The 16,358-nt window shown below is 38.2% G+C and overlaps 1 pseudogene; it reads left to right on the forward strand.

Annotated features, from left to right (window-relative positions):
- The first annotated feature begins 15,335 nt into the window (after positions 1-15,335).
- Positions 15,336-15,435, forward strand: LOC138825148 (U6 spliceosomal RNA; annotated as a pseudogene).
- Positions 15,436-16,358: the final 923 nt, after the last annotated feature.

The raw sequence follows: 16,358 nt of genomic DNA on the forward strand, positions 1-16,358 counted from the left end.
TAGTTATCTTTTAGGTAATTGAACTGGGGAGTTCGACAGCCTGATGGAACAGCTCAGGGTTGCCATCGTCATGGTGAACTCGACCTGAGTGGATGCAGGATTGGCGGAGGGCTTATCTTCTTGGATCTCAGTTGCTATGAATCATCTCAAGGAGGGGGCGGGTTTGGGAGCCCTGACAGGCCTCCTGGTGTTAGCCTCCTTGGTATGTCTGTGGTGCATTTGCCAAATTAGAGGTTCTCAGCGTTGCAGTGCAGCCATGATTAACCAAGCCTTTACAGTCATTGGAGCAGGTCAGTCCCCCCAAGCGTGGCTTGCCACCCTAAAACAATGAACACAGATTGCAAAGCCAAAGTACTGCAGTCGAGAGGCATGAGTTTTGCCCTCGAGGAGAGCATGTTCGATTGCACACGGGTTCGATTCGCCTTTTCCCGTCCTTGTGAAAAACGAATCAATGGACAGGCTGAGTCATCCCTAGAGAAGGTACCCTCTGGAAGAAGGCTTGTATGCAGTCCTTGCATTGCACAACAGGGATCAGACCTCTGTTCTCATCTGTGTTCTTTAAACAAAAAAGGGGGAACTGTAGAGAGCTGCTAGGGGCCGCACCTGGAAGATGGCGCCAGCTTCCGCCCTCCGCCTTCTCGATGGCGAGTGCTCTCGTGGTAAACAACTCCTTATATGGCTAAGGCAAAGAATGTGGCTTGCTTCCACACACCTGAACCTATTGGTGGTTCCCACGTGGCGTATCAGGGTTGGCTACCCAGCGGGTACTTAAGGCTGTGGGGAATTCTCCCCAGGGTTGGGGTCAGAAGATTACTCAAAGGTCCTGAATAAACTGCAGAGAGAAGAGTCCGGTGTCGCGTCTTCCTTGCTGGTCGAGGCGGTAGCAACAATGTCCAATAAGGAACTTAACTTTTGCCAGGGGCAGGGTGTTGCAGGGGTGGAGAGGGGAGATGGGAAAGGATGAGAAGGGGAAACAGGAGGAGGCAACAATGCTTGATAAGAAATGTACTCATTACCTTGCCCATGTAATTGTAACCCCTCTGTATGGTATTTTGCAAAAATAAATAAATAAATAAATAAAGTTTGTCAGAATAATGTCAAAAAGTTTTTGACAGAATCATCATTAGTGTATCACCTAGAATCTGGATATGGTTAGTAACTCTAGAGGATTTTCTCATACTCTCAGAATTTTCGTAAACATATATAATAAGTCAAATGAGGTGGTTTATACCTATAATCCTAGCTACTCTGAAAATGGAAATGTCCATAGTTGCAGTTCAACGTCAACCTGGAAAACATACAAGAGACCTCCATCTCAATCAATAAAAGCTGGGTGTGCCAAGGTGTGGCTGTCATCCTACCTATTTTGAACATAAAACTAGGAAGTTCCCTATCCATGTAGCCTAGGAATAAACAAATACAAGATTCTTTCTCAAAAACAATCAAAGAAAAAAATAGCTGGATATGGCATGGTTCAAGTGGTCAGATGCCTGCCTGGCAAATGCAAGGCTCTGAATTTGAATCCAAGTACTTACCTCAAAAATTAAAAGTAAACCATATGAATTAATTCTCTAAATCACTTCTCATTGCAATTATCTTATGTATTCTTCAAATAATCTGGTAGTGAAGGCAGAGAATTGATTAAACCAGATCAATATAATAGGTGAAATTAACCCCAATATAAATATTTAAATGTTTTTTTTCTTTCTTGCAATTGTTTCTAACATATTTATAAGATTATTTCTTTGTACTGGGAATGCCTAGCTTCTTCATGGCTCACAGGCTGGTGAGCTCATGTGGACCCATTCACCTATTAGGCCTGCTAGGCCCGAGTTCAGATCCCAGACCCGCCAAAAGATTCATCTTGATGTCACAAGCAAATAGTTGCCACTGTTTTCCTTTCCTGTGCAAATCCTGGGTCTCAGCTAGGATGGAGAATGCATGGGCCACCGTGTGGTCAGGGAAATAAGTTGTTATACATGTCAGCTGAGTTATACCTGTCATCATATACTCAAGAAAATACACAATATATCCATGAATAGCATACAAAATAAAGACAATAACTACAATTAATATATGATGCAGTACACTCACGGATGTGAATTTACATCCCATATTTCAATGTTGCATTGAGGACTATTTTGGTCTCCCTGGGGCTCAATCTCAGTTCCTGGGAACAGCCCAGCTGCTTCCTGGCTCACAGTCTGGTGTGATCAACTGGACCCATTGGGCAGTTGGGCCTCCTAGGCCTTGAGTTCACATCCCAGCACTGCCAAAAATTCACCCTGATTGGAGAAGCCAGTTGTTGCACCTGTTTTCATGTGCTGTTTTCATGTGCTGTGCAAATTCTGGGTCTCAGCTAGGATAGAGAAGGTATAGGCAACTCTATACTTATGGGAATAGGTTGTCATCCAGTTCACCACAGTTATATCTGTCAACCTATACTCAAGAAAATACACAATACATCAATGAATAAGACACAAAATAAAGAGAGAGTGACTACACCAAACGCAATATGTTGCCACCCATGTTTGGAAATATAGATCCTTTGTTTAATTATGAATTTATGACAATATTGGCCCCCACCAGGACTCCATCTCAGGTCCCCGGAATGGCCTACCTCCTTAGTGGCTTACAGGGTCATGTACTCACCATGACCCATTCACCAATTGGGCCTGCTAGGCCTTGAGTTCAAATTACAGCACTGCCAAAGATTCATTCTGATGTGAAAAGCTTAGGGTTGCACATGTTTTCCTGTTCCGTGAATGTCCTGGGTCTCATTGAGAATGGAAAATGCTATATAAGCAACTCTATAGCCATGGAAACACGTTGTCATCCATGTCAGCGCAGTTATATCTGTCACCATACTCAATAACATACACAATACATCCATGAATAAGTCAAATAATAAAAAGAATAACTACACTGAATGCAAGATGCATACCACACCTGTAGGTAGAGAGATCCTATGTTTAAAAAAGGTGGGCTTGCTATTTTGTCGAGTGCTGGGGTTTCAAATCAGGCCCTGGACCAGGCCTGACATTCTAGTCTTCAAGGATGGTGAGCTTCCCCTTCTCCCTCAGTGCAACAGAGCTATACAAACCTGAGTTCAAATCCCAGCACTAACAAAAGATTCATCCTGATGTCAGAAGCCAGTTGTTGCACACGTTTTCCTCTCCCGTGAAAGTTCTGAATATCAACTAGGAAGGGGAATTCATAGGCAACCCTATAACCATGGGAACAGGTTGTCATAAATGTCATCCTGTCACAATACTTAGTAAAATACACAATACCTTCATGAAGTAGATACAAAATAAGGAGAAGAAGTTCACTGGACACAAGATGCTGTACACACAAGTATGTCAATATAGATCGTATGTTTAAATTATGAACTTATGAATATAGTGGACCACCCTATTGATCAATGTCAGATCCTGGGAATGGCGTAGGTCATTATTTGCTCACAGGATAGTGTGATCACCTTGACTTATTGGTCAATTGGTCCTACTAAACCCTCAGTTAAGATCCCAGCACTACCAACAAGTGGATCGTGGAGTAAGAAGCCAAGTGTAAAACTTGTTTTCTTTTCTCTGAATATCCTGGTGACTCTGAGAATCCTGGTATGATGGAGAATGTTTCTATAAATCTAGATGCTCTGTGATGAGATGTCATCAATGTAATAAATGAAAGGGGTTTTATCACAGTACAATCAATGATAAATAAATGAATAAAACAAAAAATACAAGAACAACCACACCAAACATGTATGGACTGAGCATCTATAGGTACGTATAAATCCTATCTTTACAATGTATCTAAATAGTATGTTTCCAGGACTGGGGCTTGAATTCAGGACTAGTGAACAGGCATGAGTTTCTTATCTTCAAGTATGGTGATCTTCCACTTCATCCACATTGCTCCAGATTTACCCAGATCCTGAGTTCAAATCCAAAGCCTGGAAGAATAAGCAGCGTGAATTGCAAGTCAGGGAGCTAAATGTTTATATTTTATTTTTCTCAATACGGCGCTTGAACTCAGGTCGTTGCAACTCTGCCTCAGCTTTGATCACCCTACCCTGGGGTGCAACCACTAGATCTACAGCTCCTCCTGGGATCCTAGACCGCCAGGCCTTGCAGGGAAAGCAATGCACAGAAAAAATAGGGCCTTTTTCTGTTTTCTTCCTTTGCATGGTGACCCTCATGGGTCTGAATGACACTGATGCAAAGGGTACTTCACCTTGCATTGCTACATAGGCCCTGATTTGGAATCCCCATCCTGACACCAACCAATGGCATGAGATACTAAGAAAATGGTTGCCATTCATAAGATTAACAATGGAATGTTGTCAATGTCATGGTTGAATGAATTGATCATAAATGATGCTCCTATAAAATTAGACAGCTTCATTTCAGGATGCTTATTGGTTTCATTTAATATTAAGCTTTCATTTAATATTAAGCTTTGAAAGAATATTATTACTTAAAGGAACACAATAATATCAGAACACTGATTTCATTAATAATTTAAGGATGAATACAATTAATTAATTAAATTACATTAATTACATGGACGGAGTATTAATACCCAGGAATTGGTAAGAATGTGGTCTATATAATTAATAATGTAAAGGCATCTCTGACACTCTATAAAGATATATATTTATTAGCGTACTTCCATCTGCATGTCAATCTTTTCTTATTTTGGTAACCCTTGGTGCTTGATCTGAGGTCCTGGGAACAGCCTGTCAGCTCAATTTGCCCCAGGATGGCATGCTAACACCCATTCATGAATTGGGCTTTATAGGTTGTATGCCTTGAGTTCAGATGCCAGCACTCCCAAAAATGAATCGTGGAGTAAGAAGATGATGGTGACATTTTTTCCTTTTCTGTGAAAGTCCTGGGTGTCAGGTATGAAGTGGAATACATATGCAGACATATATCCCGTGTAATCAATGTAATCAATGTTTTATGCTCAATAATAGTCAATAAAATAACAGGTCAGTACATGAATAAAACAAAAAAATAAAATAACTACACTGAATGCAATATAGAGTCAACATATAAATATATATATATAAATCATATATGTAAATTGTACATGAATAGGATGTTTTCTAGTGGTGGGGATCTATTTCAGGCCCAAGGAGCAGACCTGAATTTCTTGACTTCAAGGAGGCCAGCTTCCCATTCCCACACACTGCAACAGAGTTACCAAGACCATGAGTTCCAATCCCAGTCCTGGCAGAAAAATGGCACCTTTGCAGTATGTGAGACCCAATTCTTCAATATTTCATTATGCCTCCATTTTATGAATGTGATTTTTAAATGCTTAATAAAGAATTAACTAAAATCAATCAGTGTCCTATAATATAATTGTGTATAATTTTATCCTAAAATCATTCAAGAACTGTCCATTCAATCATGACATACATCACATTCCATTGGTATTCATATGGATAGGAATGAGTTCCTTAGGATCTCCTGCCATTTGGAGGTGGCAGGACCAGGATTCCAACTGTGGGCTCCAGCTCCCACCACTTCAACCTAGGGATAGGGTACTCACCAGTCTGTCCAAGAATATCAGCAAGACCAATGATTAGGCAGGCAACCGTGGCTCTCAGCAGTCCTTCTTGATACTTACAACCTGTGATGGGAGGATCATGTTCAAACTCATCTTAGGCAGGAATGTCCTTGAGTCGCCTGTCCAATTTCAGTGTCAACAAAGCCAGAAGCCCTGGGTTCCAGTGTGGAGGGCGAGCCTTGAGAAAAAGCAGCTCACAGACTGTGCCCAGATCCTGAGTTCAAGGTCCAGTTCTGGCAACACACAGACAGACACAACAATCTGTGCAGCCATCCAGCTAAAACAGATCACCCTCTCGTCTCCAACTAAATTGGACATTGGTCCCTGGGAAATTCTTCGTGTCTCCGTCCATGCTGCTTTCACCACAGGATTCTGGCCACACTCGCATTCTTTCATGGTTCTTTCTGACCAATGGGATACAAGAATGGTAGCTACGCCCACATTCCATCCTGCCCAGTAGCACCCGGGATTCCCTCTGTTAGTTTACAACACTCAAAAGCAGTTGAGGAAGGGAGAGGTGGCTGAGTGGTGAAGAAGAGACTCAAGCGACTTTGGAGTAGGAAATTGAGATGCCTGCCCTCACCCCGGCTTCCTTTCCCCCTTCTCAAGGTGTGGGATTTCAAACCTCAGCCAATGGTGCACTGCAAGCCCGCCTAAAGCCCTGACCTGGTCCCTGGCCCTGGTTCTCTGCTCTTACTATGTGTTTGCAATGCCGATGCCATTGCTGCTTGACCCACCTGGAGCAGCCTCCAGCACCTTCTCCCAGCAGCACAGGTGAATGGCTGCCCCCAAATCACCACTACCCGGGGTCAGACACCCCTCTGGGGGCACCATGACCACCTGCTTGTTTCCTCTCCCTGGCTCTGAGGAGCCACCTTTCTGTCTTGGGCATTTCTGAAGCAGATACTCAATATATGCTCTGGCTGGACTGGATCGAGGTCCTCCTATCTGGGACAGGTATGCTCCACCACGCCTGGTCCCGTGTAGTTGGGATGGTAGACAAGTAGCGCCATGCTCAGTTATCAATTTAGATGGATTATCCCAAAATTTTAGTCCACAGCAGCCCATTCTTGATCAGAGGTGAAGCTCTGGGTAGGGCCGCAACCATCAGACCTCATTCTCCTCACAGAATAGTTTTGAGGAAACAAGGGATTTAAACAGAAGGAACCCTGGAGCAGGGCTTGGCACAGAGGGAGAGGCCTTCAGAGAAGTTTCTCAGCAATTCTGTGAGCAAATGATAGGAAGATACCCGGAAAGGGTTCAGGTGGGGCCAGTTATTAATTGTGCAACAGGTGGGGATTATGAAACAAAACATTTCTCTCATCATCACCCTATCCCCATGAGGAAGGGGATGCTTCACTGTGCTGAGATTTGCAGCTGGGGAAGCCGAGGTACAGAGAAGCCAGGGGAAGTACTTATGACTTCAACTTCACAGGAAGTTCGGCATGACTTCACTACCATCCTCCCTAGGAAAATGGAGGCTATTCAATCCACTTCTTGTGACAGGTAGTCCACTTCTTGTCAGTTGTGTGGCTTGAAGCCTAGGCATGGGCGCTGTTCTTGAGCTCCTCAGAAAAAAGCTAGTGCTCTACCACTTGAGCCCACAACACCACTTCTTGTTTTCTGGTGGTTCTTTGGAAATAATAGTCTCATAGACGTTCCTGCCGGGGCTGGCTATGAACCATGATCCTCATATCTCAACCTCCTGTGTAGTTAGGATTAGAGTTCTGAGCCATCGGCACCCGACATATTGTAATTCTGACTTTTCTCTCTCTCTTTCACAAGAACTGGTTGAATGGGTACTGGAGAAGGGGGCCTAGCATTATCATGTGGCTGGAATCCAAGGTGACCCTCTCATTCTGGAGGTGGGCTGTGGGTCAGGAGCTATTTCGCTCAGACTTTTGAAACAGCTCCCTGAGGTAAGCCCCACTGTGCCCTGGCTAGACCATTAAATATATTTTCCATCCAGCTTACTGGACTTATTGTATTGTATTGCTTTCTACATGATTTTCTAGCACCTGGCTAAACTTATGATACATAGTTATGGAATGTAAATGTAATGCCTAATTAAGAAAGTCATTTAGGGCTCTGGGAATGTGGCTTCATGATACAGTGATTGACTAGCATGCATGAAACCCTGGGTTCAATTCCTCAGTAATACATAAAAAAGAAAAACACTGGAAGGAATGCAAGTGGTAGAGCACTAGCCTTGAGAAAAAAATAGCTCAGGAATAATTACTTACCCTTGAGTTTAAGCCCCTGGACTGGCCAAAAAAATTATTAAATGGAAAATAAAGAATGCATACTTGAAATATATAATTGCTCCTTCCATACTGACAACTGAAAATAGACCCTAATTCATGTACTATACCTATGTTAGGATACTGTGTTGAAAAAATTTTGTTCTTTAAGTCACAGCAATTAATGGCAGGAGTGTGCTTAGATGTCAGCTGAAGATTAATTCTGGAAATTCAAGGATTCCAAGATTTTCTGCCATCACTGCTAATCACGAAGTGAAAAATTGTCTAAGTGTGATTTTGAAATCTTTTTGGTCAGTTTTGGCACCATAAAGGCAGAGGCTAATTAATAGTTGTGAAAGAAAATAAGGAATAACTCCAGATGGAAGGAATAAACGATAGTAACTAATGTATACCAGAAACTGGTCTAGAGAACCATTTTTGGTTATTGAAGAACTAGTTGTCACCTAGGCTTTTCTAAGTCTCTTAGGCTAGTTCTTAATCTCTGCGTGATAAATGTATCTCCTTCTATGCTGTTCTTTCACACCTTATCTCCTTTGTTTTCTAAAAGTCTTAGTCTTTCTATATTTCTCTATGAACATTTTCTGATTATAAATACACCTATACAGATGTCACAGGATGCTAATGTAAGAGTCCCATAGCTCATGACTCATTAATGTAACAAAATGGAAAAGGAGGACATATTTACTGCTACCTCAATTTTTCTGAAAAGCTGCAATGTCATCATTTGGTTAAAATTTCCATTCTTTGCCTATACAGTGTCATTCAGTGCACATAAATGCAAATATGAAATGGGTGCTGGTGGTTTACACCTGTAATCAAATTGCTCAGGAGGTTGAGACCAGAGGATTGTGGTTCAAACCCAGCCTTGTCAGGAAAGTCCATGAGACCCTAATCTTCAATTAACCACCAGAAAATCGGAAGTGGTGCTGTAGCTAAAGTGGTAGTGCGCTCAACTTGAACTGAAGACCTGAGGGACAGTGCCCAGGATCAGAGTTCAAGCCCCACAACCAATAAAAAAGTGAAATATGACTTTAAGTTTACCCAAAAGGAACGACAAGATAAAATTCCCAAGAAAACAAAATTAATTCCAAAATGATTCAGTGCACCTACTTTTGTAGAGTTAAGTTGTGGATTCTTTGCTGGACATATTCTCTAAAAACAAATTGTTTAACTAGGGTTACAGGTGGACCCATTGCAACAATGAACTCAGTTAATAGATAATTCCAACAGCTCATGTATAAAATGATAATGTGAATAATGTAGACAGAGTTGCCAACAAATGGATGAAATTAATTTATACATTTAGAAAAAGGGTAAGTTTTTGAGGCTTTGGTATAACATGGTATGAAGAGAATAATTGTGTGACATCTTCTTTCTTCAACCTGTATGTAACATAGGAAGCAATTTCCTTAATTACGTGCCTCTGTACACAATGAGAAAAATGCTAGATTTGGGATTTGTTTTATTTTTGTTTTTGTTTTATTGGTTTTTCCTAGGGCTTGAACTCTGGGACTGGACACTCTCTCTGAGCCTGTTTATTCTCAAGGCTCGTGCCCTACCACTTCAACCTCAGCTCACTTTTGTCTGGCTTTTGCTGAGAATTTTATTGGAGAAAAGAATCTAGGGAACCTTCCTGCCTGAGTGGTGTAGTAGGAAGACCCCTACACAGGCAGGCAAGCCCACCTAGTCGTCCGGAGTGACTGAGCCCACCGCAACAAAGTTGTTATTAAAGAAGCAACTTTATTGAGAAGGTTCCTACACTGACCAGCCAGGGCCGCAGCACAGGCTCAGGAGCTGATACTGCGACCCCTAGTGGCCCACGTGCTTAGGTTTTTAAAGGCAAAAATCACAAGGTGAAGCCTGGTCAAGTAGGCGACCAATGAGATTTTCATGCACCCAAACGATTGCAGTCATACCAGACCACACGCAGGTGGCCAATGAAGTTACACTTTGTCACATAATGGCTGTTTAAACCAGCCTATCACTTTTGGTTTAAATGACTCACGAATTCAATGATAAAGCGGAGCTTGAGGTAAACATACACAAAGGAGTTTAGTGGAGTTTAACATAAGTATGTGAAAAAGGCAGACTGTATATAGTAAACTCGGGATGTAGCCAGCATGCCAGGATGAGCTGGATTACTGGCTATCTGTTTAACTGGTTAGTCCTTAACAGAACAAACATGGGTTAAGTTCTTAAGGGGAGGGGGACCTAGAGGCATTCTTTTCATTCCAAGAACTGGGCTGGTTGAAGCCAAGGATTTTGTTCTTTTTCTATAATCCCTAAAACAAAAACAAAAACTGTAAAGAAGCTGTCCCAGCTCGAGTCTCCTCTCAGGGCCTAGTTCAGTGGGCTTTGAACTGTAATCTTCCAACCTTAGCATCCTGATTATGTATGATAGTTAAAAAAGTATGAATATAAATAATATTTGCAAGAATATCAGTGGAGGAAAAATGATGCAACACAGTTTATTGTGGTGTTCTTTCCAGAACACGGAGGGCATCACATTAGCAGAGGTGCAGTGTATTCTCACAATGGAGATTAGCTATTCTTGATGGGAATTAAGGGAATTTTGAGGTGCACCCTACAAGTTGGAAACTGTTGCTCTAGGATGACTTTATGGCATAAATCTTGTGATTGATGGTCATAGAAATAATAGCTTAATCTGAGAACGAACTGCTACGCTTGAAGAATTAATTATAACATGCTTCATAGTTTTATCCTATACCAGAATGTGGCTCTTTTTCTGTTTACTTCTCAGTCTGTAACACCCCATTGGAAAATGCATCTGTTGCAGAATTACAAAACATGCAAACAGGTAAATTTTGAATCTCTCTCTCTCAGGTACGGAATGTTCAGAATTTGAAAATGAGTAGTTATTAATCATAGGAATTTTGAAGAACACATACATTCTGTCCTCTTAACAACTTATTTACTTTTAAAAGTTATGGGTTTCCATAGAATTAAACTGTTTTCTGTTTTACTATAAGAAAGTACTAAATTTATTCTATTTTCAAAATATTGACAAGTATATTGTGAAAAAATTATCTAGTTGGAAATCATTCAAGTTGATTACCCTCTGATAAAGAAGAGGTAAATAATTCAAATTAGATTCCAAATAATACTTATTTTTAAAAAAATACTACATAAAGAATAATATTTACAATACCAAAACAGTGAAATTTTATTTCATCAGCTTATTTTATAATTTAATTTTAATGTGAAAATGATGTGTTGTGGGGTTACAGCCATTGTAAGGTAGTGAATACATAAATTTTCAAACTTGTTATGCCCTCTCTAATTTTTCTCACAATTTTTCCTTCACCCCAATATCCCTCACAAGTTGTAATGTACATTTCCAACTTATTGTCTTGTGAGTATTGCTATTGCATTGGTTTGCCCTTTGTCCTTTATTTCACCATTTTGTTGTTCCTGTCCCCTTCCCAAATTAAGGTAAATGTATACACAATACACATGGTATCAAAATCAAACACAGCAGGGGATAAACCATAGGAGAAAATCTCAAAGAAAATAGAAATCACGTAGTACATCAAAAACAACAACCACAAATAAATATCTCTCCATATCTTGGAGTTCATTTTGCTCAGCATCAACTTATATGGTCATATATACGCATAACAAAGCCACTGGAAAATAATAGTTTCATGGACACTATATCATGAAAACACATGCGAACTGTTTTTGATGGTAAAGGTGGAATTAGGATTGGTGAATTCGCGATTCTGATAAAAGAATTTCAAAAGAGTTTTAAATTTTATGAAAGGTAAATTTTAATTGTTCAAACTTTTTAACAACTTAGCCTATCAAGAAAATTTAAAGTTACCTGGGAAAATAGGCTTTCATGCAAAGAAATCCATGGAGACTTAGCTGAGAGGGAGCAATGTGGGTGAATATGGCTTATTTTCACACTAAACAAACAAATCTCACAAACCTTGCAGTAAATCCTTTAGGTTCCCTTGAGAATTGTCCTTACCCAGGAAATGGACTCTCACTGTGTGAAACAAGGTTGCAGTGGAATTTAAATTCAAAGTTCTTTAAAAACAAAAAAGACATCAAAATTTGTGAATTGTCATTTAATTACCAAACAGTAATTCTCTGAAAAAGAAGGAAAGATATAATTCAAAATCACTTCACTTTATTAAAAGTATGAGAAAAGAGTAGTGAAGAGAAATGAGAGAAACCATAGAGGACTGTTTTCTCTCCAGTGGTGTAATGGGTTCTTGATCTTGTTTCTTCCATTCTATATTCACAAGCTATCAAGTGTGGCTGAGGACTGGAGTAACCACTTCAGACAAAGAATACTCACAGAAGAAAATATTTGCAGCACCTGTAAATGATTTATAACCTTTGACAATCTATTTATATCTGTTCAAAATTCTTCCCTACCCCGAACAGCATTCTTTGAACAGCTTTGTTTGCTTTTCCAAAGACTGCCCTTCATTAACTGCTTAAAATATTGTGAGGTCATATACATACACTATAGAGATTGTTGTTTGGTTGTGATTATTGTGTGTTTTTATTTGTAGTTGTGTTTTTAACTGAATTTCAAAAGGTTGTGCAAGTGTGTTACAATTAAATATGTCCATCAAATGCTCCTGGTTCAGAGTCATTCCTTCTATCAATCTGAACCAACCCTTTCTCCAAGATTTATTTCAGATTTACAACTTCCTTTATTACTTGTGTACATTAGTATTCTAGCTGTACTTGCCCATTTTCCATTTTTCATTCATTTTATGTCTTTATAATAATTCCTTTCTGGTTTCAACTTCCTGATAGTCATTCTGTTAAACTGTTTAGAATTTGAAAGGTTTATATACATTCCTACATTCCATGGAGTTTCAATCCTGCATGTACTTGAACTGCAATAACAATTTGCAAGACTGGAGACGTGAAGCACCTAGATATGATTTTATTCTCATCTTTTTGGAAGATTAATCTTTAGTCAACAAGAAAGTTTAAAAATCGTTTAGAATTTATACCTAACTACCAGCTTTTATAAATGGCTTTGTACAATGGTGTGTGATTATTTTATTTTACATGGGATGATATTTTCTACTACCTCTAAGTTTTGGAAAAAGAAAAAAACTAATTTTTACTACAGTAGAGGAATATGATAGAAATAGAAGACAGATTTTATGTTTGTCACATCTCTGATGATTAACCATATGCAAAACTTAAAGTCATATTCCTTACTATGTTAGACAGATAGGGAAACCATATGATAAGGCAACACATGATAAGGCAACTATTAGTGACTTTAAAATGTACCTTCTTATGTGAAGAAATTTACTTTATTAGCTAATATTTGGGTTTGAATCATGGAAGGCTGATCTATTTAACACATTTCTGGAAGGCACCTACTGAGCAACGCAAATGGTGGGAGATACTATTTCTACACTTTAATGAATGGTTGAACTTACTTGGCATTTATGCTGGGTAAATAAATCATCTCTATTGTAACTTGATTCCTACACTTGAAACACTTTTAATGTCACTATTATCTACTTGTCAAGTGTTATTTTGGTGAATAACATTTTTAAAAGTTTATTGGAAAAGGAATATACTTTCAGAAGATTAAATGTAGGTTATCATTGGTTTGAGAATGACAACATTTTTATAATACAGAACTAAGTTTTCTTGAAGTACCAGTGTTTTGAAGCACTAAGGATCTTCTCAATTAATGATTTTCTAAATTATATTTGACTTCTAAGTCAAGATTTCCTAGCCTTGGTAGAACAATTATGGATCTATCATTCCAGTAATTATTTTTGGCCTACTTACGCTGGACTGAAATCTTTCATTTATCATTAGGAGAAGGGTATAAAAATAATTTGTGACATTTGTGAATTTGTTTACTCATATGGGCTGGTCATCTGTAAATTGAAAGTTTGAACTACAGTACATTCTCTTATATTTTGTGATCTCATCTTTCATTTTAAGTTGCCTTACATTTCACAATTGCTTACTACTGATTCCTACAAGGAATTGGGGCCCTGAAATATTATAGGAAATTAGAAATTGAGATGGGTCTTCAATTACTTTCCGTTAGCATGTTGCATGGGCCAAAGTCAGAAGTCTTGCCCTTGTTATATGATGATGAAATAACTGGGACTTGGTATCCTCAAACCTGTGGGTGCTACAGAAGAATAATAGTTTTTACACATCATATCAGCAAAATTTGGGTATAATCAGTAAGAATGCTTCAAAAATATGGAGAAAAACACTTTGGGTCCAGCGAGTTAACACAATAAACACAGCAGCAGTGTAAAATATCTTATAGATTAGAGGAAAACAATACTGGTTTTTTTTTTACAATGTGAATTCAGAAGACCTAGAACACTTAGAAGGTATCACAAGTTTATAACGAAGACATTGCTTTGATACTTTTTATTCTAATATATATTCTAAACCTAAGTATTTATATTCCAATTTGTTTATGGGAATAAATTTCAATTTATTTGTCAAATTATCAATTAATTCTAGCAATTCTAGAAATTTAAGATCAGCACATAGAAATATAAAATATATAAGTACTTATAATATAGGAAATTGTTATGCATTGTTCTGTTGTGGTTAGGGTATCAATGGCAACTCTGTTTTAAAGTATTATTCCATTATTTCTACCTCAGTTTTTGGTAGAGTTAGACCTAAAACTTTACCATTTGTAAGCCTGGAGGCAAGAGGAAATACTGTGATTAAAACATTAATAATTTAAGCCTAATATCGAGGAGAAACCTATGGACTTCTCCAAGTTTTATGGAAATATTTGGTGATAGAAAGTCAGTAGTGGAAGTTCCTGCCTGGTTGGATGGTAGACAGACCAGGATATTAGGTAATCATGCATACGAACAATTTTTTCACCTTCTTGGCTTTAGCTACTTTTGAAATGATAGGTATAATAAACAATTGTATTTTGATAAAATACCTTCTATTCTGAATAATTCGGTCTGAACTGTTAATCGCTCTATGGACCCTTGTAACTAAGATTAGTTTTGTTCCAGTAAGACAATCTATGCTGTCAGGGTAAGATATTCTGGTTGGTTTGTTTCTACATGGGAGAAGGGTAAAGTGTCAGGAAGACATTTGTGCCAGTGAGACTTCTTTGCGAACTTTTAAGCTGCAGAAGTTTAGAAGTAGCTCTTAAGCAAGACTTCCTTTGAATCCATTAGCTCCACAAAGCTAACTCAGTTGATTAGTGAGTACTTGAAAAGGCATCACCTTTGGACTTAACTATAAAGACTTCAAAATATGATCAAATTTAAAATGAAAACAACAAAATAGTCATTGACAAAAATTGCAAATGTGAGCAATCGACCAAACAATATAAGTTTTTCCCACTATACACAGAAATTTAGAGAAATAAGATCAATAGCATTTTAGGAACAATAAGGGCTCCTTGTTACAAATAGGCAACCAAGGATATATGCCTGTATAAAGATTGCATCATTAACTACTTAAATTTAGAGGATACTACAGCTTCAGCAGCAGGCCTAACCAAATGACAACAATACAGAGATTAACATGGCACTTGCAGAAGGATGATAAAAAAATTCGTGAACTATTCCATATTTTTCATTCTTCAAATGAAAGAAATGAAAAGCAGTTATTAAAAAGTTGATTACAAAAATACAAGTGTAACAATACATGTAATTCATAGAATTAAAGGTTAGTTTGACATCAGTGTATTAAATCTTCACTTTACAAAGGCTCTTACATAGCATAACCTTTACAAAACTTGAAATTAGATAATATTATCATCTTATCCCAAAGAAATAAAATACTATAAGGACCTAGGAAAAAAGGAATCTTAACTTTTTCTATATGGAATGTAATCTGAAAGGAGACATTTATTAATGAACCTATATATTATAAAAATGTAGACTTTAAAGTATTATATCTAGAAGATAATGAAATAGATTATGGACTTTATACAAACTTTGATATACTTTTTTTCAGACAAGCACCAGGAATAACTTTAGTTTCTATACTATTCATTTCAACAGATAAGGTAAAATTAAAAAAAAAAACACAAACTCTGCAGAAATCATTATAGATGCTTACAAAGAACTCTTGAATACATTTTGACATCAAAGTGAGGCAATTCACATGGAAGAATACCATGGAATCCATGAATTTTTAAATTAAGATATTGCTGTTGCTTTTTATTATGAAAATATTTTGTAGGGACACAAAAGATGGAATGGCACTTTTGAAATTTAAGAAATTAACCAAACCATTACTACGTAGGAGAATAATTTGTACAGCCTTCCATAACTTCAAAGAGGTAGTGATACATACTTATCCTTTTGGCAATATCAAATGCAGTTTCTTCCAAGTTGTTCTTCAGACCCGGTTTGAAATAATGGTTCAACAGAAGGAGATACAGCATATCCTTGCTATTTCTATTCCCAGCAGCAAGATGCAAGGGGGTCAAGAGGCCTTTAGTTTGGAGATTGGTATCTGCATCATGATGAATTAAGAAAGAATCCATTCTGG

Source organism: Dipodomys merriami, unplaced genomic scaffold (assembly GCF_024711535.1).
Source record: "Dipodomys merriami isolate MVZ:Mamm:240054 unplaced genomic scaffold, mDipMer1.0.p SCAF_135, whole genome shotgun sequence".
Taxonomy (NCBI): domain Eukaryota; kingdom Metazoa; phylum Chordata; class Mammalia; order Rodentia; family Heteromyidae; genus Dipodomys; species Dipodomys merriami.